Here is a 23,125-nt window from a genome sequence, read left to right on the forward strand (position 1 = left end):
AATAGTTGGAAAATAGGAAGTGTGAGTCAATTGCTCAGTAGTTCTGTCGCAACAAATCACTTACGTGGATATCACTTATTCCAATTCCACCTATTTAGATGAAATTGAGAAACTCATTTTTTAAGCAATAATGAAATACATATTCCTATTGTATACCTATTTCCAATTCCTAACTAATGGACCCAAACAGAAAATTGGAAAATTTTAGGAATAAGAAAAAGTCTATTCCAGCGGTTCCCAAACGGGCCCTTGGATATTCCACACTTTTCCCGAAACAAGCTTAGGCGAAAGTAGCACACATTAGCTGTTGAAAAAACTATTACTATCAAAACATTTATACTGCATTCGTTGGCCCTCCCATGTGCATAGAAAAGTTTACTTCAGGTACTCGTGCAAAAGTTTTCCACAAGATTTCTAAACGCTATAATGGCTACAGTGTGAAAGTGACTTCTACAAGACAATGGAGACTAGGTGTAGGAATAACTGCTTTTCAAAAAAATTCCTCTTTCTTGGGAATTTTTGTTACATTTCAGCATTTTTGCAGTGTATGAAATCATATCATAATTTACCTCTGTTTATTCAAAGAATAGTTGAGCTCAATAGCATTTCGATGTCAGCTAGAACGAAAAGAAATAACTCGAGAATGCGGAAGGAAGAGAAAATGTTTCTTGTTTTACTCTTTCTAATGAATTTGCCTTCAGTTCATCCATTAATCTCTACTTGCACAATGAGATCAACTTACACAGCGGGGAGTACATACTCCATAAACTTGGATACAGTTATCAATGATCTTTCTTGTAACGTGCCTCAAAGCTCAAGCTTTGACAGGACTTCCAGTGGCATATAGCCCAATAAAGTCTATGGCCTGCTATAGTGTTTGGGTTATGTATCAGCGGTCGAATTGTTCAACACGAGCACACAATGTTGCTATAAAAAAGTGCGCCAACGCCATAGGTGGGCTGGTGTTGGTGGATGACTATTTCTATCACTATGATAACTTCAATTTCAGTTGAAGATTAGATACTAAGGTCTATGCCCTTGTCAATCAAACAAAAGTGGATGACTACTGTTGTCACATAGGTTTGCACCCTTGTCCAAGGCCTATGTGCGAGGACAACCTAGTGAAACATGGAAACAACCTCCAAGCTGTGGGACTTGAACTGTGAGGTTGAGTCTCCGGAGAAGGCCGGCTTCCTCTTACTGTTAGGGCGCATCTATCTATTCTTAGAAGGGAAAGGGAGAAAGAGAGCATTAAAGAAAATCTACCTAGTCTAATCTTAGGTGGTGATGCACCAAAACAGAGTGTTCAGACTCATTTCTGCCCATGTATGCACTACGAAACTAGGGTAACATTCAAGGTCATACATTCATTCAGACTTATATCGACCAACAGCCACATACAGATCAGGAGACCAATTGAATAACACCAGGAACAAAAGATTTCACTTGTATATTATCCAATAGGCCAAAGATAGATACAGTATGCAGACCACTGATCTCAACAATACATCAATGAGAGGCAAAACGCTACACATACACGTTGATGGCTGAAAGAGATGATATAGGATGTTTTATCTAGATCAAAGACAAAGGGGTTTTATACTGTAAGTCTGCAAGCAGCAGCAAAGAAAATCAGGAAGAGTCGACCCTAAGAACAGATCACCAAATTGCCTTTATAGATTAGGCATAACTTAAGATTTCTGCATTACATTCACTTCTCACCTACTGGCATTAACTTTCCATCTTGAGAATCCAATCAAAGATCTGATCTGAATATGGCCTACATACCAAGAAATCTGATATCCCTTTGAGAAAGAGCCTAGAGAAGACAGGAACGGTGCCACAACATTTCCTGACATGGTAGATGGATCGACCGGATGGATGGAGTGTCTTCCTGCACTTGGCATTCATTCCGAGTTGGTAGCAATTAATCCCACTATCAGATTGTGGCAAAACCCAGATTTCTCATCATTCATGATTTGTGTACCCATCAGGATCGATCAGTCAAACAAGCTCGACGAACCAACTGGGCCATGCAGGCCAATCACAACTTCGATCTCGCCACCCTGGCAGTCTTTTACATTTGACTGGGCACTTACCACCCTTTTCGTGCAACTGGGCCCTTTTTGTTTGGCACCACCTCAGTGATGCATCCTAGCGAGACTTGACCCACCGACATGTGGCGAAAGGGTGCCAAGTCGCTATGCAAGAAACCTTGCAGCTTCGCCATGGTGAGATGGTGCCTGCCACTGATCCATTTCCAATCCAACAGTCACAAAACTTGACCTCCCGCGACCCACCTTCTCTATTGAATTGTCGGGCCCGCTGGCACATGGCATCTCCTTGTTGGTCTGTTGGCTACTTGAATCTAACTACGTCGGTGGCATGAAATGTGGCCCCGCCAGGGCACGTGGCGCATGGGCGCTATGTCGTCGACGTTAACTCCCGGGCAAGTCTCGATAGTGAGACAGCGCCAGTCATAGATCCCTTCAGATCCGACGATCGTGAAGACTCGCCATTCATGCTGAGACTACTGGGCTCGTTGTACGCCATGCACTAACTCATACACATGGCACCACCTCATTTGGTTTGTCGAAACACTAGCTGGCAACCCAGGACCTGATCTACAGAGCGACCACATGTCAGCTAGGCGCCATGTTGCTATGTGGAAATCGAGACAAAATTCTCATAGCGCCATAGCGACTACTGACAGTGTGCCCTGAGATTTACATGTGTCCCCATCTAATTCGCCACATCGACTGCGCTTGCACAGCACCCGCTGGGACCCATCCATTTGATCATTCCTTACCACGGTGAACTTTCTATTTGGGCACTATGTCGCCATCAAAAAATGCATGGGTTTTCCATTGGCGCCATGGCACCTTGCCATTTTTGAAACTTCTGGCCCGTGAAACTTGTTTGCTCGCCGCCATGAAACTTCTAACCTGCAGTACTCTGCGATCTGCGATCAGACCCATCCCACTCAGCGCTATGTCTGCAACTGCACCGCACTCTGGATGACACCTGGCAATCCTTGGTGACTTGGCCCTGTCAATCCACGTGGCGGATGATCGCTATGTCGCCATGATAAAATTTGTGCATCTCCGCCATAGCGAGATGGCACCATTCGTCGATGTGACCCAATCCGATGATCATGAGGACTCATTGTTCTTCGTGTTTCTACCCTCCATGTTGATACATCTGGCATCACCTTGAGACACGGCCCCACCTGACACGTGTCACCATGGTGCGATGTCGCTGTCGTAACCCTCGTGCAACTCCTCCATAGCGCGATGGCGCTTACCGTTGATCCAAGCTGATCCGACGATGGTGATCGTAAGCCCCGACTGTGTTTGCCCTGCCGATAGGAACTCTGACCTGGCACATGTGGTCCCTTCTGATTTGTTGCCGCAACACCTGATTCTGCCGGTCATTGAAACTCGCCGTCGTGAATATTTTTGCCAGGCGCTATGTCGCTATGGAGATTTTTCGATTGATATGCGATAGTGACATAGTGCCAAGGGCATTAAGAACCTTTTTCGACCCGCAGAACGTCGAACCCACCCCTGCAACGTGTCGTCAGGGCATTATCGCGCATTTCCTTTATAGTGCGATGGCGCCAACCATCGGTACCGCTTAGATCTGATGGCCAGAAACTTGCAGGTCGTAACATTAAAATACTAATTCGAGACTAACCGTTGCACAAGCCACACTTTCAAAATTTAAATTCTTGGCGGTAAAACCAGAGGTAACACTTCTGGCGACTCGTAGGGGGCATGAGCCTGCTCAATGCATGACCAGTGCTTGAGAATGATCCATTGGGCCATGGAGTCAGAAAAGAGGGCCTGGAAGTTACGGAACCGAGAGCTGCAAGAAACCCTAACCCTTAATGAGGAAATCAAAACATTAAAAAAAAAAAAAAATAACCCTTGAACTCTGGCTCTGTCTCTGCGACTTGGAAACAAAACAGGACCTCCTCAGCAACTTGAGACTTGTCAAAACTTTGAGAACTGGCGACTCAAGAAGTGAGCCATGTGCACGCGCACTTATTGTAAAACAGGAACAACAGGAAGCAACTAAACTAACTATGTACATGGATTCACAACTTTTCAGAAACAGGGCTTCAGATGGATCCCATTGACTGGAATGGGCAGAATTTCACCATTTGGCCTGTTTAGCTGGAATGCATTGGCCTGTTTGCAACTGGAGATCAAATAAGGGCCACTCCATAGTGGATCAAATTTGGAGTGCCTTCCTAGTTTTGCTCTGTCTAAGTCCCACTTGAGAACTAAATCTCCCTCTCTGAAGATTTTGGCCCTTTCCTTTTTATCAAAACTCTTCTTCATCTGCTGCTTGTGTATCTCCAGGGTTTGCATAGCTTTGTTTCTCTTTTCTTCCAGCTCAATCAACTTTGCCATTCTTACTGACATGGAACTATTTTCAACCAATTCCAGCTGATGAGCCAACTCCAAGGATGGGAATTCCAACAAGATTGGAAGTCTGGCCTCCCTACCATATACCAGCACAAAAGGTGAATTCCCAATAGATCTCTTGGGTGTTATCCTATCAACCCACAGAGCAGTCCTTAATTTTTTATGCCAGACCCTCTGATTGTCTTCTATCACTCTCCTTATGATTCTGATCAGATTTTTGTTTGAAGATTTAGCTAAACCATTAACCTGGGGGTAGTAATTTGATGATGTGCTCAGATAGATATTGTGACTCATTGCCCATGCACAAATCTGGGTTCCAACAAAAGATTTGGCATTATCTGAGATGATAGTAGAAGGAGCTCCAAACTTAGATACAATTCCATCAAGGAATTCAACAACTGATGGCTCTGTAGCATCCTTCAAGACAACTGCCTCTGTCCACCTAGTGAAATAATCAGTAGCAGCCAAGATCCATTTATGACCTGCACTAGATGGAGGATTAATGGGGCCTATAAAATCCAACCCCCACTAGGTGAAGGGTTGATCCACCTGGATAGGATGAAGAGGAAGAGCTGCAAGTCTCTGTTTGCCTAAGAAAAAAGTACAGTTCTCACATTTTCTCATATACCTATAACAATCATGGAATAGGGATGGCCAATAATATCCAGCCCTCATGATCTTCATGGCGGTTGTTCTTGCAGAGAAGTGGCCACCATCAGGGCCTTTTGAGATAATGGGTGTTGCACACATTGAATGATATTGTTATTTTATTTTATTATGTAATGTTGTGCCTAGATGGACATGCAACATGTAAAGATTCCCATGGAATATTCTTGATGAGTTGTATTGTAACATTGTGAAAATATTTCATGTAATTATTTAATATTGGGGAAAAGAATTAAATGCCCAATATTAAATGTGGGGTCAGTGGGTTAGGTAGCACATGGTTTTAGCACATGGTTTATGTAATACCACTTAGTGGTTTTTGTGGGACTTGCTACTATATAAGCAGCCACAAGAGTAGTTGTTGTAGAGAGAAAGAGAGTGACAAGGAGAAGACAAAAGGCAAGAGTTGAGCGGGACAAGGCTTGACAGGTTAGCCAAGGGAGCATTTGTAAAGGTTGAAAGCATGGCATGGGATGTGTGGATTCATGTTTGTTCACATAGTTTGCTTAGTTGTGGCTATGGCCATGAAGGCTTCCATGGTTGTATGGCAATGGTATTTTTGCTGAATAATACATGATGATGGATGCTTTTGGAGGCTGGGTTTTTCCCTCAATGAGGGTTTCCCAAGGTATATCTTGTGTCACTTTTTGTGGGTATGTTGTCTAATCTCTTGCATGTGGATTTTAATTCCATGTTTATTTCAGATCTATTATGGGTTATGTGGAAACAGTTATATTCTTTGTTGCCAAGTTTCCTTACAAGTGGTATCAGAGCTATGGTTTTATTGTTTGTAACCCTAGATTGAATCCATGGGAATGCATGAGAGGATAAAAGAAAAGGGAAAGATATATGAATGATTTATTGTAGATCTGAGGGTTTTGGGTTTGCTGTTATGATGGGATGTTAAAAGATTTAGGCATGTGAAATTGTTGGACAAAAAGATTTTTTTGGATGTTTCATTTAAATGAGGATTTTGGGGGGTAGCTTGCAAAAATGACCTCCTGGGTAAAAAAAAGACCTCACCATTGGATCCGGGTCGACATTTCTATTAAATTTGATATATAATATGCCCTAGTTTGGCCATGTTCAGAGGAAATGAAAGAGTTTTTTGGTTTCAGCCCATGATGGCCATCAAATTTAATCCCATCGAAATTTTCGTCACTGAAAAAAATTAAAAATGAAAAATCGTACTGAAAATGGTAAAAAGACTGTCTTAGTAAAACGACCATAACTTTCTCTCAGACTATTAGATTTTAGAGTTCTTATAGGCGTTGGAAAGCTAATTCAGAGCACTACAACATGGTGTAGGTTTGGTTCTATGATTTTGATATTTTGTCAGGTTTTAAGAGCCCTAAAGTCAGATGTTACTTATTTTGAGCACGGATTAGGGCATAACTTGGGCATACGGAGTCAGATTTTGGACTTCGAGTAGTCAACGGAAAGCTCTTGGAGAGCTCAACACATTGGTTTAGATTTGGTGTAGGTTCAGCATGATTTATTTGTTGATATATTGATCTAAACAGTATATGAAATATTTTGACTATGGTAACATTGTGAGTTTATGCCATTGGAAATTTAAGATTTGATGTCATTGGATACTCAGTTCATATTCAGATTGGTCTCATGATGATATGGTTATCAGTGTTTGGTTTGGATATGCATGATGACTTGTTGGGTCTACAATTTGTGCAATGTTGTAAGCAGTCTATACTTACAGGTTGCATTTATAGCTTGGTTATGGTTTGTCTTTGCCCATTGATCTTTCATTATTGATGCATATTCAGATTGGTGGCTTGGATTTGGGTTGTCTATACCCTAAGTCACATGATTTTATCTTCATGTAGAAGGGATGAGATGTTGTTACTAGGTATAGTCATGGCGGAGGATTGTGGTTGACTATGCTAATAGGTTGGACACTTTGAGAGACAGATTCTCAGTTCATGGATGTGATCATGGTGCCATGGATTTTGGCATGACATGATTGGTTATACAGGTACATCCTTGATGTTCATTAGCTTGGATTTTCTGATTTGGTTATGGTGGTATATCTTCTTGGTTGAGGATCATGGTTATTTAGTTTCTTTTGAGGAGCTCATGATGTGCACTTTGAGTTCTTTGATAGTTTTATGCTTTGGTTGATTCTCATGGTTAGAGGATGGGTTTTCATCATGATGTCATGGATAGCTTGGATACACGGTTCAGTGGGAGCTTGTGACAGTGATGGGGTGACAGTGCAGGATTAGTTCCTGGTTTGGTTTATATCTTCTTGTTTTAGAGAGGATGGATTTTATGATGCCATAGGTGACTTGGTACCACAGTTGAGTGAGAGTTGTTGGAATTGATATATTTATTGAGTGTTTGCAGATGTTGGAGGTTTGTCTTAGATCTTGTTGCTGTAGAAGCGTCTTTGACATTTGCATGGTGCACTTGTTATCTTCATGGTGTGAAGATGGATAGATCTTGAGGACTCATGGAGTTCTTGGTTATCTTCATGGTGTATGGAGATGGTTCTTCCTGGTATGTGGAGATGGTTTTTATTCATGGTGTGTGGAGATGGTTGCATCTTGAGGACTCACAGGGTTCTTGGTAAAGGTGTGGTTTATGCTTTTATTTGGCATGTTATCCTTGGTATGAGGATGGTTTCATTATTATGTCATGGAATACTCTTGATACGCTTTTAGAGTTATGACATATTATGTTATGTTCATGTGGAGCATGTTATCTCTTTGGTTGAGATGGTAAGATCATGTTGTCATGTTTATGTTCTTGAGGCCATGGTTGGAACTTTGACATTGATCTTGGTTTAATTTCTTGGTATTGAGTACACTGATCATAAGCTGGATACTTCATGATATTGCTATGTTGCATTTTGGAGTTGGCATGGATTGATTGGTTACAAGTGCTCATGGATACTTAGAGATGGTGGTGATGCTGATTTCTCTTGGATTAGAGAAGTATTTGTTGGGATGGTTGATGGTTTCAGCAGGAAGTCCGAGGGGCAGTCACCTGATATGGACTTGAGAGGAGATTGTTCTTAGATGAGTCTTGTTTGGAGACTTGGGTATCTTGATGAGCATTCTCATTCCCCACTCTTGGTCTACTCGGCGGTTTGCTACTTGAGAGGTATAACCCATTATTTTTTCTCAGTTGCATTATATTTATGCTTGTCTTTCATGGATATGGATCTTGAGCTATGGTACATGAGTTAGTTCTAGAAGGTTCATTTGAAAGATGGTTTAGCATTGGTTATCTCCATGTGCATATGTTGTTATGCTGGTTGAGTTTGGGAGATGGTTCTATATTGGGCATTTTCCTTGAATTAGGAATGGTTATTCCTTGGTTTAGGAATGGTTTTATTGAGTTTGATCTTCTTGTGAGAGGCTTACATCCATGATGAGTTATATGGTATGGTTTGGGTGTTGATGAGGCTTCTTGTTGAGGTTTTATGGAGGAGATCATACTTGCACAGTTTACATCTAGAGGTGTGTGTAGAAGGACATGATATAGGTTTGATTTGCATGGTTTCTTTGGTCTTGGTTATCTTCCTGAATGTTTAGTTTTGCTTACATTGGATTTGAGATTGGTTAGAGATTGTGATCACTAGTTTGTGCTCATGTATTTCATGTGAGAGATGACATGGTTATTTCTTTCTCTTTCCTTTGTTAGTTGTGGAGAATTTGGGAGAGCATTGGAGACTTGTTATGAGAGTTTTTCTTGTAAGATATTAGTTTATGTATTGTGATGTCCTTGATACTAGATGGATTCACTTCTTTGAGATTTGTTGAGTGGATTGGTTATAAATTTGACATTATCTTTTGTAGCGGAAGCTTCTTGGTATATATGTGGCAGGTATTGCTCTTGAGGCTTGTGATTGCAGGTTATAGATTGGATATGTCAGTGATATGAGATTCACTTGTTATACCTTTGATGTATGGATAGTTGGATGGATTTGGCACTTGCTATGGGTGCTATTTCAGCTATGGATATTTTGACAACTACAGATACATGTGATTACCTTTGGATTAGGTTATTTGTGCTTGAAATTTCAGTTGGTATAGGATTTTATGATCTTCTAATGTGACAAGTTGGGTGGCTTTCTCTTTGGATGGCTTCTATGTATGTCCAGTGGTAGTGGCATAATAGGAGGTGAGATCATTCATGTTTGAGATGCTGGAGACTTTGATTTTGTTGTGGGTACCAGGATGGAGCACTTGGTGTATTTTGATCCATGATGGTGGATGTGCTGGGAGGGATTGTTCCCTTGTTCATTTATGTGGCTACAGATTGACCCTATGCAATGTATACAACAAGTGGGAGATTTTTGAGATAATGGGTGTTTCACACATTGCATAATATTGTTATTTTATTTTATTATGTAATGTTGTGCCTAGATGGACGTGCAACATGTAAAGATTCCTATGGAATATTCTTGATGAGTTGTATTGTAACATTGTGAAAATATTTCATGTAATTATTTAATATTGGGGAAAAAAATTAAATGCCCAATATTAAATGTGGGGTCAGTGGGTTAGGTAGCACATGGTTTTAGCACATGATTTATGTAATACCACTTAGTGGTTTTTGTGGGACTTGCTACTATATAAGCAGCCACAAGGGTAGTTGTTGTAGAGAGAGAGAGAGAGAGAGAGAGAGAGAGAGAGTGACAAGGAGAAGATAAAAGGCAAGAGTCGAGCGGGACAAGGCTTGACAGGTTAGCCAAGGGAGCATTTGTGAAGGTTGAAAGCATGGCATGTGATGTGTGGGTTCATGCTTGTTCACATAGTTTGCTTGGTTGTGGCTATGGCAATGAAGGCTTCCATGGTTGTATGGAAATGGTATTTTTGTTGAATAATACATGATGATGGATGCTTTTGGAGGATGGGTTTTTCCCTCAATGAGGGTTTCTCAAGGTATATCTTGTGTCACATTTTGTGGGTATGTTGTCTATTCTCTTGCATGTGGATTTTAATTCCATGTTTATTTCAGATCTATTATGGGTTATGTGGAAACGGTTATATTCTTTGTTGCCAAGTTTCCTTACAGGGCCATCATGAAGTTCTTTAATCATCCTCTCAACCTGATCCTCCTCAATACATCTCAACAGGGTCCCATTAAAATCCCTCCTAAATAGGATATCATCAATCACAACATAGGGAATGGACTGCAGTATATATTGTCTTCTTTTAGCTCTGTCCAATCCCTGAGGGTATCCATTCCCTGATAAAAAGTTCCTCATGTCATCCATCCAGCTCCTTGGGGCATTAACATTTCTTTCCTCCTGCTGCTCTGCAATTACCATAGCAGTCCCTTCATCTGAATCTTGACCCGATAAAATTTCTTTGCATAATCCTCTCCCTCTTACCAATTTGGTAATTTGAATATCAACATCATATTCCATTACCCTAGTGATCCATCCAGCTCTCTTTTCATTGATGTCCTTGCTTAACAAGAAGTCTTTTACACTCGCATGGGGCACCAACAAATGGATCCTATTGTGGGATAAGAGGTGTCTAAATTTCCTCAAGGCTCTAATGACTGCAAGGGCTTGCTTCTCAACAAAGCTATACTTATCTTCATATTCCTTGAGTCCTTCACTAAAGAAGGCTATGGGCTGCTCCTCATTCTTGTCATTTGTCTGAGTCAAGACAGCAAAAACACTTGACTCACCACCTAAAGTGTAGAGGATGAAATCTTTCTCTAAATTTGGGTTCATGAGAGTGGGGGCTGAGGCTATGGCTGCCTTAATTTCTTCAAAACTCTCCTTCCCCTCCTTGGTCCATGAGAAGACCATATCTTTCTTAAGCATGGCTGTGAGGGGTTTTACCATGATGGCAAGATTAGGAATAAACCTTCTTACAAAATTTATCCTACCAAGGAAACCTTGCAGCCCCTTCTTGTGTTTAGGGAGAGGAAGGGCAAGTATTGCTTTTGTTCTTTCTGGATCAATGGTCAACCCATCCTTAGATACAATGTGTCCCAGTAATTTTCCTTGGCTTGTAGCAAAGACACACTTGGCTAGGTTGAGGGAAACCCCAAACTCTCTACATCTTAGAAATACCTATATCAAATGATCAAGATGATCTTCTACATTCTTGGAATATATAGTTATATCATCAAGGTATACTAAGACAAACTTGTCAATTAATCTTTTGAAAGCCACCTCCATTGCCTTTTGGAATGTGGCACCTGCATTTGTTAGTCCAAATGGCATCTTGTAATAAGCATAGGTGCCCCATTTAGTAGTAAATGTTGTCTTATATCTGTTAGATTCTTTAACCAACACTTGGTTATAACCAGAAAATCCATCAAGAAAAGAGAACCTCCTTGATCCACTGACCTTGGACAGAATTTGCTCCATAGAAGGGAGAGGATGGTGATCCTTAAGGGAAGCCTAATTAAGATCCCTAAAGTCCACACACAATCTGATTTCTCCATTCTTCTTCCTTACAGGGACAAGGTTAGCCACCCATGATGAGTGTTTGATAGGAAAAATTATGTTAGCTTCAATCAACTTGGATAGTTCTTTTCTCATTAAGGGTTCAATCTTGGGATTCACTAGCCTCTTTTTTTTCCTTACTGGTTTGGCCCTATCAACTAAATCTATGGTATGCTGAAACAAACTAGGGTCAAACCCCTTTAAGTCATCATATGTCCAAGAAAACACATCATTAAATTCTTGACATAGATGAATGAAATTTTCTTGCTCAGCCTCAGAACATACCTTCCCCATGTTAAGAGATTTTCCATCAGCAATAGTAACTGGAGCATGATCATCCTTTTTTGCAGCTAGATTTATTCCTTTGCCTCTTGTCTGATCATCAGGATTAAAGACACTTTCCAAGGTAATGAGACCCTTGGGCAACTTGTTGCAACTGAGGTGAATGATCTGATCACCATACTGATCTTGTAGTCTTGACTGATTTCTTTCTGAAAATTCTGCTTCATTCTGCAAGAAACTCACAATCTGTTCATCAGACTCAAACACCTGCCAATGAGTATTATTATCAGGAATAGAAGGCCTCATTACCACATTTATTTGTTGCTTCTTCTCTTCCTCAAGATTCCCTGGCACATCATAAGATGCACCCGCTGCTGCAAGTCCATCATCATATTTGTTTTCTTTCCTAGGAATGCTCTGGATATTAAATGCTTGGAAACCCTCAAGCAAATCCCAGACTCTGTGTTTGTAAGACTTGAGCAGGCCATTTTTGGTGATATTCTGATTTCTCACTTGGTTCACTACTAACTCACTGTCTCCATATACTTTCAAGGCTTGAATTCCCCTATTTTGGGCAAGTAGGAGACCTTGGATTAAAGATTCATACTCGGCCACATTATTGGTACAACTGAATTGGAGCCTAAAAGAGAAGTAGTATCTTATTTGTGCAGGAGAGATCAACATAACACCAGCCCCTAATCCATTTCTATTCCTTGAGCCATCAAAGTACATACTCCATATTCCACTTATGTCATCATTAGCTCCAACAAGATCAGGAACTTGAGCCTCCTTCTCTATGATGCAATATGTACTAAGGCCCGTCTCAAGAGTTTCCAACATAGGCTCAAACTGACATGTATTTTCCCACTCATCTAAGAATAAATCAGGAATCTCTACTATGGAGGTGGCAGGCTCATTTACTATGTCATTTTCATCCATCTCCAAAATAGGGCAATTCATATTAATGAAGTTGGGAGTGTAGGGTTCAGTGTGATGAAGGGCTTGAGGTTCTTCTCTAATTGAAGCATTGGCCCCATATCTGGTCTTAAATGACATATAAGACCAATCAGCAGATATGAATCCACCTATTTGGGCAGTGAAGTCTCTTGAAAGACAGATGGAAAAATAGGGCTTGACTTTAGCAACAGATATGTCTTGAATCACAGTACAACCAGGGCATGTATGCAAGGCCATTTCCACATTCCTAAGGATGCCTACAGTTTTGACAATACTCCCATCTAGTTGTAACACATCCCTAATAATGGGCTCATATTTCATTCCTAAAGCATCATCAACACACCTAGGAATTACTGAGCTACTAGCCCCCGAATCTATCATGCAATTATGGACTAACTTGCCCCCTATAATCAGAGAAACATAGAATGGAGGAGGTTTAACCTTTTTATTTGTCTCCACATCACCTGTTGGTTGTACTAAACTAGTGTCACTCTCCATGGTAGATGACTGATCTTTGGGTTTAATCTTTTCCAATTCTTGCTACAGCATCCTTTTCTGCATTGGTATGGTGGCAACAGCATCCCACATGGAAATGCTTACATTGGTTTTCTTCATTTTCTCTACCACATTTAAGGGTGCATTAGGAATTTTGGCGGAAACTTTGGGAGCTGTACCCATGAGAGGCTGAGATGGAGCAACATAGGGATCACTTGCATCCTCCTTTCTTGGACCTTGCCTTTGCTATTGTGAAGTGTTTGTCTGCTCATTTGCTTTTTGTGTATGAGGTATAACACTCAAAGTTGAGGCCTGCTCAGGAGAAAGGGGGGCAGTATGTTCCATAGCTCTCTTCTTGCTTCTTGTGTTATGAGCAATAGAATCCTGGTTTACATTACAATGCTCCTCCATTTGGTGATTCATAAAAGAGCAATCACCCTACCTCTGAATATATGAGGCCTCCTTGGGATGATCTTCCTTGTATGATTGCTTTACTGCGGGCTCCTAGACAGTTAGGGCCAAATAAGATTCTGCCTTCTAACATAGGCAGTAGGCATAAGAATAGTTACATGAAGGACAGAAGTCTTGATCTTGGGCTAAGTTATTTTGAGGAACTAAAGCTCTATTCTGATTTGAGCTTAAAGCAGCAGCATGACTATTTTGCCTATTCTGATCAAAAGAGCTATTCCAATGATTAGGAGGCCTACCACCACTTGGAGCCTGATGTTGTAATTGGGGGGGCTTGCCACTTTAGGCTTGCTACCTTTCTAAGGCCACCACCTTGTTACTCATTTTTTGTATTAGAGAAAAACTATCCTCTAATCTCTTCCCTTGGTCCTTCAACTCCTTCCCCTGCTCTTGTAATTTTTTAGCCAGAGTCCTCTCTCTTTTATCTGTATTCAGCACTAGACCTTGGAGCATTTCCTTGAGTTCATCTATTCCGTTTGAGGATGTGGAAGCTTGGGGAACTGGAGTAAGGGCTTGTGATGTAGAAATTGTAGGAAGGGGGGCTATCGCTGGTTGGTGGTTGGGAACATCAGGAAAGAAAGGCATAGGAGGCTTTGGAGCCAACTTTCCTCCTTGTATTAAGATGTTCTCAGCTTTTATAGCTGTCTCATAAGCATTCGGTAATGTATCTCCTCCCATAGTTTGGATTGTAGTGGCAATGTCACTGTTGAAAGCTCTAAGGTAATGCAAGAAGGCATTACCAGGGGTAGGTTTCACTATAGTAGGTATTCTATCCCATGTCTTTTAGAATCTGTAATTAAAATCGGTCATACATTCATGGGGGGCTCTTTTTATTGTAGTCAGCTGCTCTAGTAGTGACAAATGGTCACTCTTATCCTCAAAATTTTTGCATAATCCTACTCCTAGTCCATCCCAATCAGTTATGGAACCATGAGCTAAGCCTCTATACCACTGTAATGCTTTTCCTTTTAAAGATGAGGCTAGAAGTCTGACGGCAACATCATCTTCTGTAATACCGTGAATATTGCAGACATTCGCTACCTCTTAGATATGCTCTAAAGGGGAAATAGAAGTTTCACCAGTAAAATCAGGTATACCTTTTAGTGCAGATACTGGTATATCATGTCTTTGGGCTAACAACAGAGGACTTCCACCATTAAAGGTGGCAAAAGCATGAACTCTTGGATGTGCCATATAAACAAGTGTTCTATTGATGAGTGTTGATGGCAATCTAGGCTGAGTTCGAATAGTAGGGGGAGTAGAGATAGATCTTAAAGGTATATCAACTATTATTCTACCCCTAACTGGTGATAATGAAGTTCTAGTCCTTCTTCTCCTAGGATTTGAAAGAGAAAGCTCTTGATATTGAAATTTACCTCTAGAAGACGCCCTTGTTTCAATCCTAGGCATGAATCACTACAAACTTGGTCTAGAACCAGACTTTTTGATGTTCAGAGTCGCCAAATACTTGAAGAATCAGCCTATTGAAGGCTTGAAAACTGAATCCAACACTACTTCTTCAGCATTTATCTCTAGAATTCTTTCTTCTTGACACCAGTAGACCTGAAATCTTCTGATATGAGTCCCACCGAGCATGCCAAAAACTGTTGTCACATAGGTTTGCATCCTTGTCCAAGGCCTATGCGCGAGGACAACCTAGTGAAACATGGAAACAACCTCCAAGCTATGGGACTGGAACTGCGAGGTTGAGTCTCCGGAGAAGGTTGGCTTCCTCTTACTGTCAGGGCGCATCTATCTATTCTCAGAAGGGAAAGGGAGAAAGAGAGCATTAAAGAAAATCTACCTATTCTAATCTAAGGCAGTGATGCACCAAAACAGAGTGTTCAGACTCATTTCTACCCATGTATGCACTACAGAACTAGGGTAACATTCAAGGTCATACATTCATTCAGACTTATATCGACCAACAGCCACATACAGATCAGGAGACCAATTGAATAACACCAGGAACAGAAGATTTCACTTGTATATTATCCAATAGGCCAAAGATAGATACAGTATGCAGACCATTGATCTCAACAATACATCAATGAGAGGAAAAACACTACACATACACGTTGATGGCTGAAAGAGATGATACGGGATGTTTTATCTAGCTCAAAGACAAAGGGGTTTTACACTGTAAGTCTACAAGCAGTAGCAGAGAAAATCAGGAAGAGTCGACCCTAAGAACAGATCACCAAATTGCCTTTATAGATTAGGCATAACTGAAGATTTGTGCATTACATTCACTTCTCACCTACTAGCATTAACTTTCCATCCTGAGAATCCAATCAAAGATCTGATCTGAATATGGCCTGCATACCAAGAAATTTGATATCCCTTTGAGAAGAGCCTGGAGAAGACAGGAACGGTGCCACAACATTCCCTAACATGGTAGATGGATCGACCAGATGGATGGAGAGTCTTCCTACACTTGGCATTCATTCTGAGTTGGTAGCAATTAATCCCACTATCAGATTGTGGCAAAACCCGGATTTCTCATCATTCATGATTTGTGTACCCATCAGAATCGATCAGTCAAATAGGCTCGACGAACCAACTGGGCCATGCAGGCCAATCACAATTTTGATCTCACCACCCTGGCAGTCTTTTACATTTGACTGGGCGCTTACCACCCTTTCCATGCAGCTAGGCCCTTTCTGTTTGGCACCACCTCAGTGACACATCCTGGTGCGACTTGACCCACCGACACATGGCGAAAGGGCACCAAGTCGCTATGCAAAAAACCTTGCAGCTTTGCCATGGCAAGATGGCGCCTGCCACCGATCCATTTCCAATCCGATGGTCACAAAACTTGACCTCCTGCGACCCACCTTCTCTATTGAATTGCCGGGCCCGCTGGTATGTGGCATCTCCTTGTTGGTCTATTGGCTACTTGAATCTAACTGCACCGGCGGCATGAAATGTGGCCCCCCTAGGGCACGTGGCGCAAGGGTTCTATGTCACCGACGTTAACTCTCGGGCAAGTCTCGATAGCGAGACAGCGCCAGTCGTAGATCCCTGTGGATCCGACGATCGTGAAGACTCGCCATGTCGCTATGCAAAAATTGAGACCAAATTCCCATAGCGCCATAGCACCTACTGATAGTGTGCCCTGAGATTTACATGTGTCCCCATCCGATTCACCACATTGACTGCGCTTGCACGGCACCCGCTGGGACCCATCCATCTGATCATTCCTTGCCACGGTGAACTTTCCGTTTGGGCGCTATGTCGCCATCGAAAAATGCACAGGTTTTCTGTTGGCACCATGGTGCCTCGCCATTTTTTGAAACTTCCAAGCCGTGAAACTTGTTTGCCTGCCGCCATGAAACTTCTGACCTGCCATACTCTGCAATCCACGACTGGACCCATCCCACTCGGTGCCATGTTTGCAACTGCACCGCACTCTGGATGACACCTAGGAATCCTTGGTGAGACTTGGTCCTATTGATCCACGTGGCGAATGGTCGCTATGTCGCCATGAGAAAATCTGTGCATCTTCGCCATAGTGAGATGGTGCCATTCGTCGATGCAACCCAATCTGACGATCATGAGGACTCGTCGTTCTTCATATTTTTACCCTCCATGTCGATACAGCTGGCATCGCCTTGAGACATGGCCCCACCTGACATGCATCACTAGGGCGCGATGTTGCTGTCGTAACCCTCGCACAACTCCTCCATAGCGCGATGGCGCTTATCGTTGATTCGAGCTGATCTGACGATGGTGATCGTAAGCCCCGACTGTGTTTGCCGTGCCGATAGGAACTCTGACCTGGCACACGTGGTTCCTTCTGATTTGTCACTACAACACCTGATTTTGTCGGTCGTTGAAACTCGCCGCCGTGAATATTTTCGCCGGGCGCTATGTCACTATGGAGTTTTTTCGGCCGATATGCGATAGAGACATAGCGCCAAGGGTGTTAAGAACCTTTTCCAACCCGCAGAACGCCAAACCCACCCCTACAACGTGTCGTCAGGGCGTCATCGTGCTATAATAAATATCGTGCATTTCCTTTACAGCGTGATGGCGCCAACCGTTGGTACCGCTTAGATCTGATAGCTAGAAACTTGCAGGTCGTAACGTTAAAATACTAATTCGAGACTAACCGTTGCACGAGCCACACTTTCAAATTTTAAATTCTTGGCGGTAAAACCAGAGGTAACAACTACTTCTTGTGCTTTGGAGTGCTACTGCTAGAGATTGTCAGCGGAAGGAAAAGTTTGGATATGATCGATATACCCCAGGGGATGCAGGAAACTTTAGTAGAGTGGGCGAGGAACTCATGTCCCTATCATTCATTTTAGTGTATGCCATATATTTACTGAGCTGACGATATGTTTTATATTGTAGGCATGAGCACTCTACCATGCAGGGAGTATACTAGACATGATGGATTCATTACTTATAGCAGCATGCGTCGAGGAGCAAGTGTTGAGACTGATTCATGTTGGGCTTTTGTGGATTCCAGCTGATGCAACACTCCGTCCAACCATGTGTGAGGCCTCACCCTGACCCTTCGTAGCATTAGTTTTTATTTTATAATTTTGACACTCACGACTCAAGATGTCGAGACATTATCTGATACTTAGAACATATTATATTATTTCATGTTATGTGATGTTACTTTCAGATATATTGATGTTTGTCATTTAATGTTTTATGTATATGTGTGTTGAAGAAATCGGTAAATGTACGATTGATATTTTGATTTAAGAGATTTTTTTTAATGGTTAAGAATTAAGTAGGATGAAAGAAACCCTAATTGATGTATGGTTCAATTTATGTGAATTTCTGATATGTATATATGTACATGTGATTTTTGGGACTACTGATGTGTGCAATGAGTGTGTAGATATTTTAGTCGAGGAAATCGACGGAGGAACAGAACTGATCTCTATGTGCTAATTTTGGAAACCTTGTTGTTCGTAATTCACGTATTGTATTGTGAGATGTATGTATGTATCTTTTTGTGTTCAGTGAATGTTAATGTTAGTAACTATGTTATGTTAGTGTCGCTTGACACTCGTAAATTGGTTATGTTCTTCTGTATCCTGTTTAGGGTTAGTTGTGTAACCCATGGACCTAAGTCGGTTTAAGTTTGTGTCAGTTTGCTAATTGAGTTCTTAATTGGGGTTAGTCATCCCTAATCCAAATTAGTGCTTAATTTGCATGTTAGAGTAGTTAGAAGGTCCTATTTTATTCCTAGATTTTGTTTGGCTCTAAACCATTTTCCTAAGGCTTTAAACATGATATAATCATACCCCAAGGGTATAAGTATGGATTAGGGGTCTTTTCCAACCCCTAAGCCCCTTTTATTGACTTGTGAGGTCACTCAAAAAGTCTCATTTTACCTTTGTGCGAAAATTGCAAGTGGTTACCATGAGTTTCATTACCCCACCTCCACTTAGGGTTTAACCATAGTGTAGGTTGAGTTAGGAGTTTCTAGAATTGCTAGTGGGTGGAAGTAGTTATTGCTCCTTTTTGGTGGTTGAGTTGGAGGCTTATTTAGAGGCTTTTCTTGGACTAGTGGAGGTTGTTACCCAGTCTCTACATTTAGAGAGGAGTTCTTGAAGGTTGAAGGAAGGAAAGGGAAACTCTACTCAAACTTGTTCATTGCCATTACCTCTTTGTGAAGGTTGGAATTCTCATCTCCCTTGTTCAGATTTCATTCTTGTTTCATGCTTATGCTACCTTGTTGTTGTTTAAATGGTTCTATGTTTGTGGGTATGTTGGGAAGCTTTGAAAACCATGTTATTTTTGGATGATTTCCTTTCATGTTTATGTTTGCAATTTTGAGTTTTTTTCTTGCATGGGTGTTTTGGTATTACTCACCCTTGGAGAGGGCAGAAGTGACCAATTTTGGAAAAGGTCTGTTTAGTTGGACTCCAATCAGTGTAGAGTCTCTTCTCAAGATGAGAAGAGGGAGAAAGGGTAGGGTGTTATGGGCCCCTACCTATCAGCACAAACCTTGTATGAGTTTGGTATGTTGAAATGGAAGAACGGAAGTTCTTGGTTTATAGCCCCGATTGGGCATCTGTTTGGTGTTGTGCTTGACTTCTCCTAGTTGGAAGAATCCACCTTTCCCTAGTTTTGATTCATTGTGAATCCTATTGTGTAAACCATGTATGATCATGCTTGTTTGATTGTCTTTTGGTTATGCTTGGTTGTCACCTGATCAGATATTTGTTTCCTCCATGGTTCTAGAGATGTGTTGCAGAAAACATTATAAATCCCTTGATGAGGGTCATGAAGAAAATTCAATTATATTGTTGAAGTTTGGGATTGATATCCTATGTATATTGGTATTTCAAAACTTGTTGTAGTGGGCAACGACATCGGGTTTTCTTCCTAGTTCTTTCTCGGTTGAGCCCTTGAATTAGGATGTCAATAAAATAAGTGATTGAGTAATTATGCTTCTCTTGAGGTTTTCATATTTTTTTTTCTATTACATGAATGTTTATCAAAGATAAGAGGAAACGGTGTTGTTCCATTATGCAGGATTCAATGTGTAAATGTGGTGTTGTCTCCATTCTTATGGACCATAGAGAGAGATGTTGTTAATCCATGTAAACGTATGGTAATCTCCATTGAGTTTGAAATGATTTAGTTCATGGTTGGTTGTGTTGAAAGTAAATTTGCAAGAACATGTAGGAGGGAATTATGTCAAGATATCCAAACTTAAAATTGAACCATGATAGAGGAAAGAACTTTGTGTGTTTTGATACTCCCTTCAAATGAATAGAACATTATCATTCTGATCTACTTATGTTATCAATTTTTCTAAATTAGTATAGTTCCTATGTTATTCAATTATTTGCTCCATCAGTTATAATAGAGAGTTAAATGAACATGTAGATGATTTTACTATGTACTATGGTATCATTGATATTCATAGCATTTGAGGTTCATGGAAATAATTAACCAAGAATTTATAAGAGAATGCTTACTCCTACTATTGAAATATAGTTGCTATGAATATACAATGTTTCTCAAAAAAAAAAAGAGAACAAAATTTTAAAACACCCACCTACAGGATGCTGGAAATTGTATGCAGAAAATTCTCATTTCTTTGATAAAAACAGAGCATATTATTAAATGGATTCTTTTTTTAAAAAAGTTGATTTATAAATCTAATTAATATTAAATTGAATTATTAGCAAGTAAATAATATCTTTTAACACTATCTACATTAGTTTAAAACATGACTCTTGTTTCTACCTAGAAAAATTTTTGCACTAACTCGTATCCTACTTCCTCCACCCTAGCGGTTTAACAAACTCTATGGATTGGCCTTAAAGCAACTCATTCTTACATAGGCTGTTGTATCATTCATGTTGTCAACTATGTGCATACCTTGGATCACGTGAGGGGATCTTGGAGGGGTATGTAGATCCTTGTGCTATGAATGGGGTTGCTAAATTTTGTTGAGTAATGTTTGATAAGCTTTATTTCCCCTTCCTTTTCTTTTAATTTTCCTTGACTTGTGGTAGTGGGCGTACTTTGTAGGAAAGTGCTGACTTGGGCAGTGTGCCACCTCTTGAGAGGCTGCCTTAAGTGTTTGGAAAGTCAGCAATAGGGTTAGTATAGGTTAGTGTAGGTCTTAGTAGGGATAAAGTTAGTAATAGAGTTAGATATGATAGTTAGTATAGGTGTTAGTGTTGGTAGCTAGTTTCACTTAGTTAGTTGTAAATTAGTTTAGTTTATTAAAATTGTTATTTATTATCTAGTTTAGTATATGTTGTTGTTTTAAATTTTTGTGTTAGTTTAATTTAAATAATGTAATTTCTTAACCCTTTATTTTTAAAGTTAGTCATAACTTATGTAAAGCCCTTTGTTTAAGTTATATATATATATATATATATATATATATATATATATATTTATTTATTTATGTTAGTTTAAAATGTAATTTATTTTATTTTGTGATTATTAAATGTTTAAATTAAGATAATTGTAGTTAGTTTTATATTAAGTTATTTTAGCTTGCTTTTAATATTATTTAGTTTAATCTAAAGGGTAGTTAGATAGTTTTATGATTTAGTTAGTTAATTTTGTTTAGTAGTTAGCATTATTTAATTATTATTTAGTTGTGTAATTAATTTTTGAAAGCTTTAAATTTCATAATTAGTTAGAATTTATTTAATTGTTAATTGATTAAATTTAAATTTAGAAGATTTTGATGGTTTATTAATATGTGAAAATAGTTGAAATGTTTAAAGTTAATAAGTTTGATATACATATATTCAGTTTTAATTCTAGTTAAATTGTTTTTCCTTAAAGTGACCTTTTAATATCTGTTAATTTGTAAATCGATAATTGTCTAAGAGTTTTATAGTTGATTTTGATTATATAATTTCAATGAATCTAAACTCGAATACATTTACATTGTCATTTAAATAATTGTTTCTTATTGTTGTAAGTTAATGTAAGAACATAAATAATAATCGATATCAACTTTATAACAAGAGTATTAATTTAACAGTGTAGAAAACCTTTACCTAACCTGTGAGCATAAGCTTATCATCTTAGTGTATTTTAATTATAATTTTAAAAAAAAATGTTGTGTGTGTTTTTGCCCTCGTAGTTTGGGCATGACACCATGTCTAATGTGTTTATTATGATCTCAAGCAGATCAATGCCACTGCCCATTGCAAAAGAGCCCGGGTTCCTAACGAGCAGCAAAGGTTCTACTTCAAATTCAAGATCAAAATCAAGCTCAAGGAGTGGTGAACATGAGAAGAGCAGGCATCGGGGACATCTGAATCGACCATGCCATCTTCATCTTCATCAGGCGTTTAGGAAATCGAGTCTAACGTGAGCTTAGAAAAACCCATACCAGGGGCTCTATACACAAGTGAGGCCTAGAAACAAATCCAAGGTGAGCTTAGGAAAACCACAACCACAGAATCTATCTTAGAAATCTATTTGTAACTTTAATATAATCAAGCTCTAATTGTGTCATGTGAGCTTGATTTTGCTGTTATGTTCAATTTCATGCGAAGAGCCTTTAGATATTAAATAAACTAGTATGATTATAGAAGAAATGTTGTCTTCTACAATTATATATTTGTAATATGTTAATGAATGAATAAATATATTGTGTTTTTGTCTGCTGTTGAATTTTTCATATTCCTCTATAGTAAATTTAGTATGATCTACAGTTAAATTTAGAACATTGGTTCTTCTGTGGGACGGGGTTTTTTTTGCTCTACTAGGGTTTCTTGCTTCATCCAATTTTTCAATTTTTTGTGTACAGCTTTTCATCTGAACTTTCCCTCTATTAGCTCCACTTGTCACACCACATTTACTATAGGAGTTTTTTAGGCTAGGTTATAATGGCTCTAGCCAGCGGTGAACCAATTGTTTTTGGTGTTCATGT

General features: G+C 39.9%; 1 pseudogene across 1 annotated transcript in view; it reads left to right on the forward strand.

Moving 5' to 3' along the window:
- Positions 1-643: 643 nt before the first annotated feature.
- The window catches only part of LOC149561787 (cysteine-rich receptor-like protein kinase 15), a 147,623-nt pseudogene continuing 125,141 nt past the window's right edge, over positions 644-23,125 (forward strand). Inside the window, exons 1-2 of the transcript XR_016364245.1 lie at positions 644-846; positions 9,705-9,715. The product of XR_016364245.1 is annotated as a cysteine-rich receptor-like protein kinase 15 (transcript). The remainder of the gene's footprint in view (positions 847-9,704; positions 9,716-23,125) is intronic.

Source organism: Cupressus sempervirens, chromosome 4 (genome assembly GCF_028749045.1).
Source record: "Cupressus sempervirens isolate cs-2001-9-10 chromosome 4, ASM2874904v1, whole genome shotgun sequence".
NCBI lineage: Eukaryota > Viridiplantae > Streptophyta > Pinopsida > Cupressales > Cupressaceae > Cupressus > Cupressus sempervirens.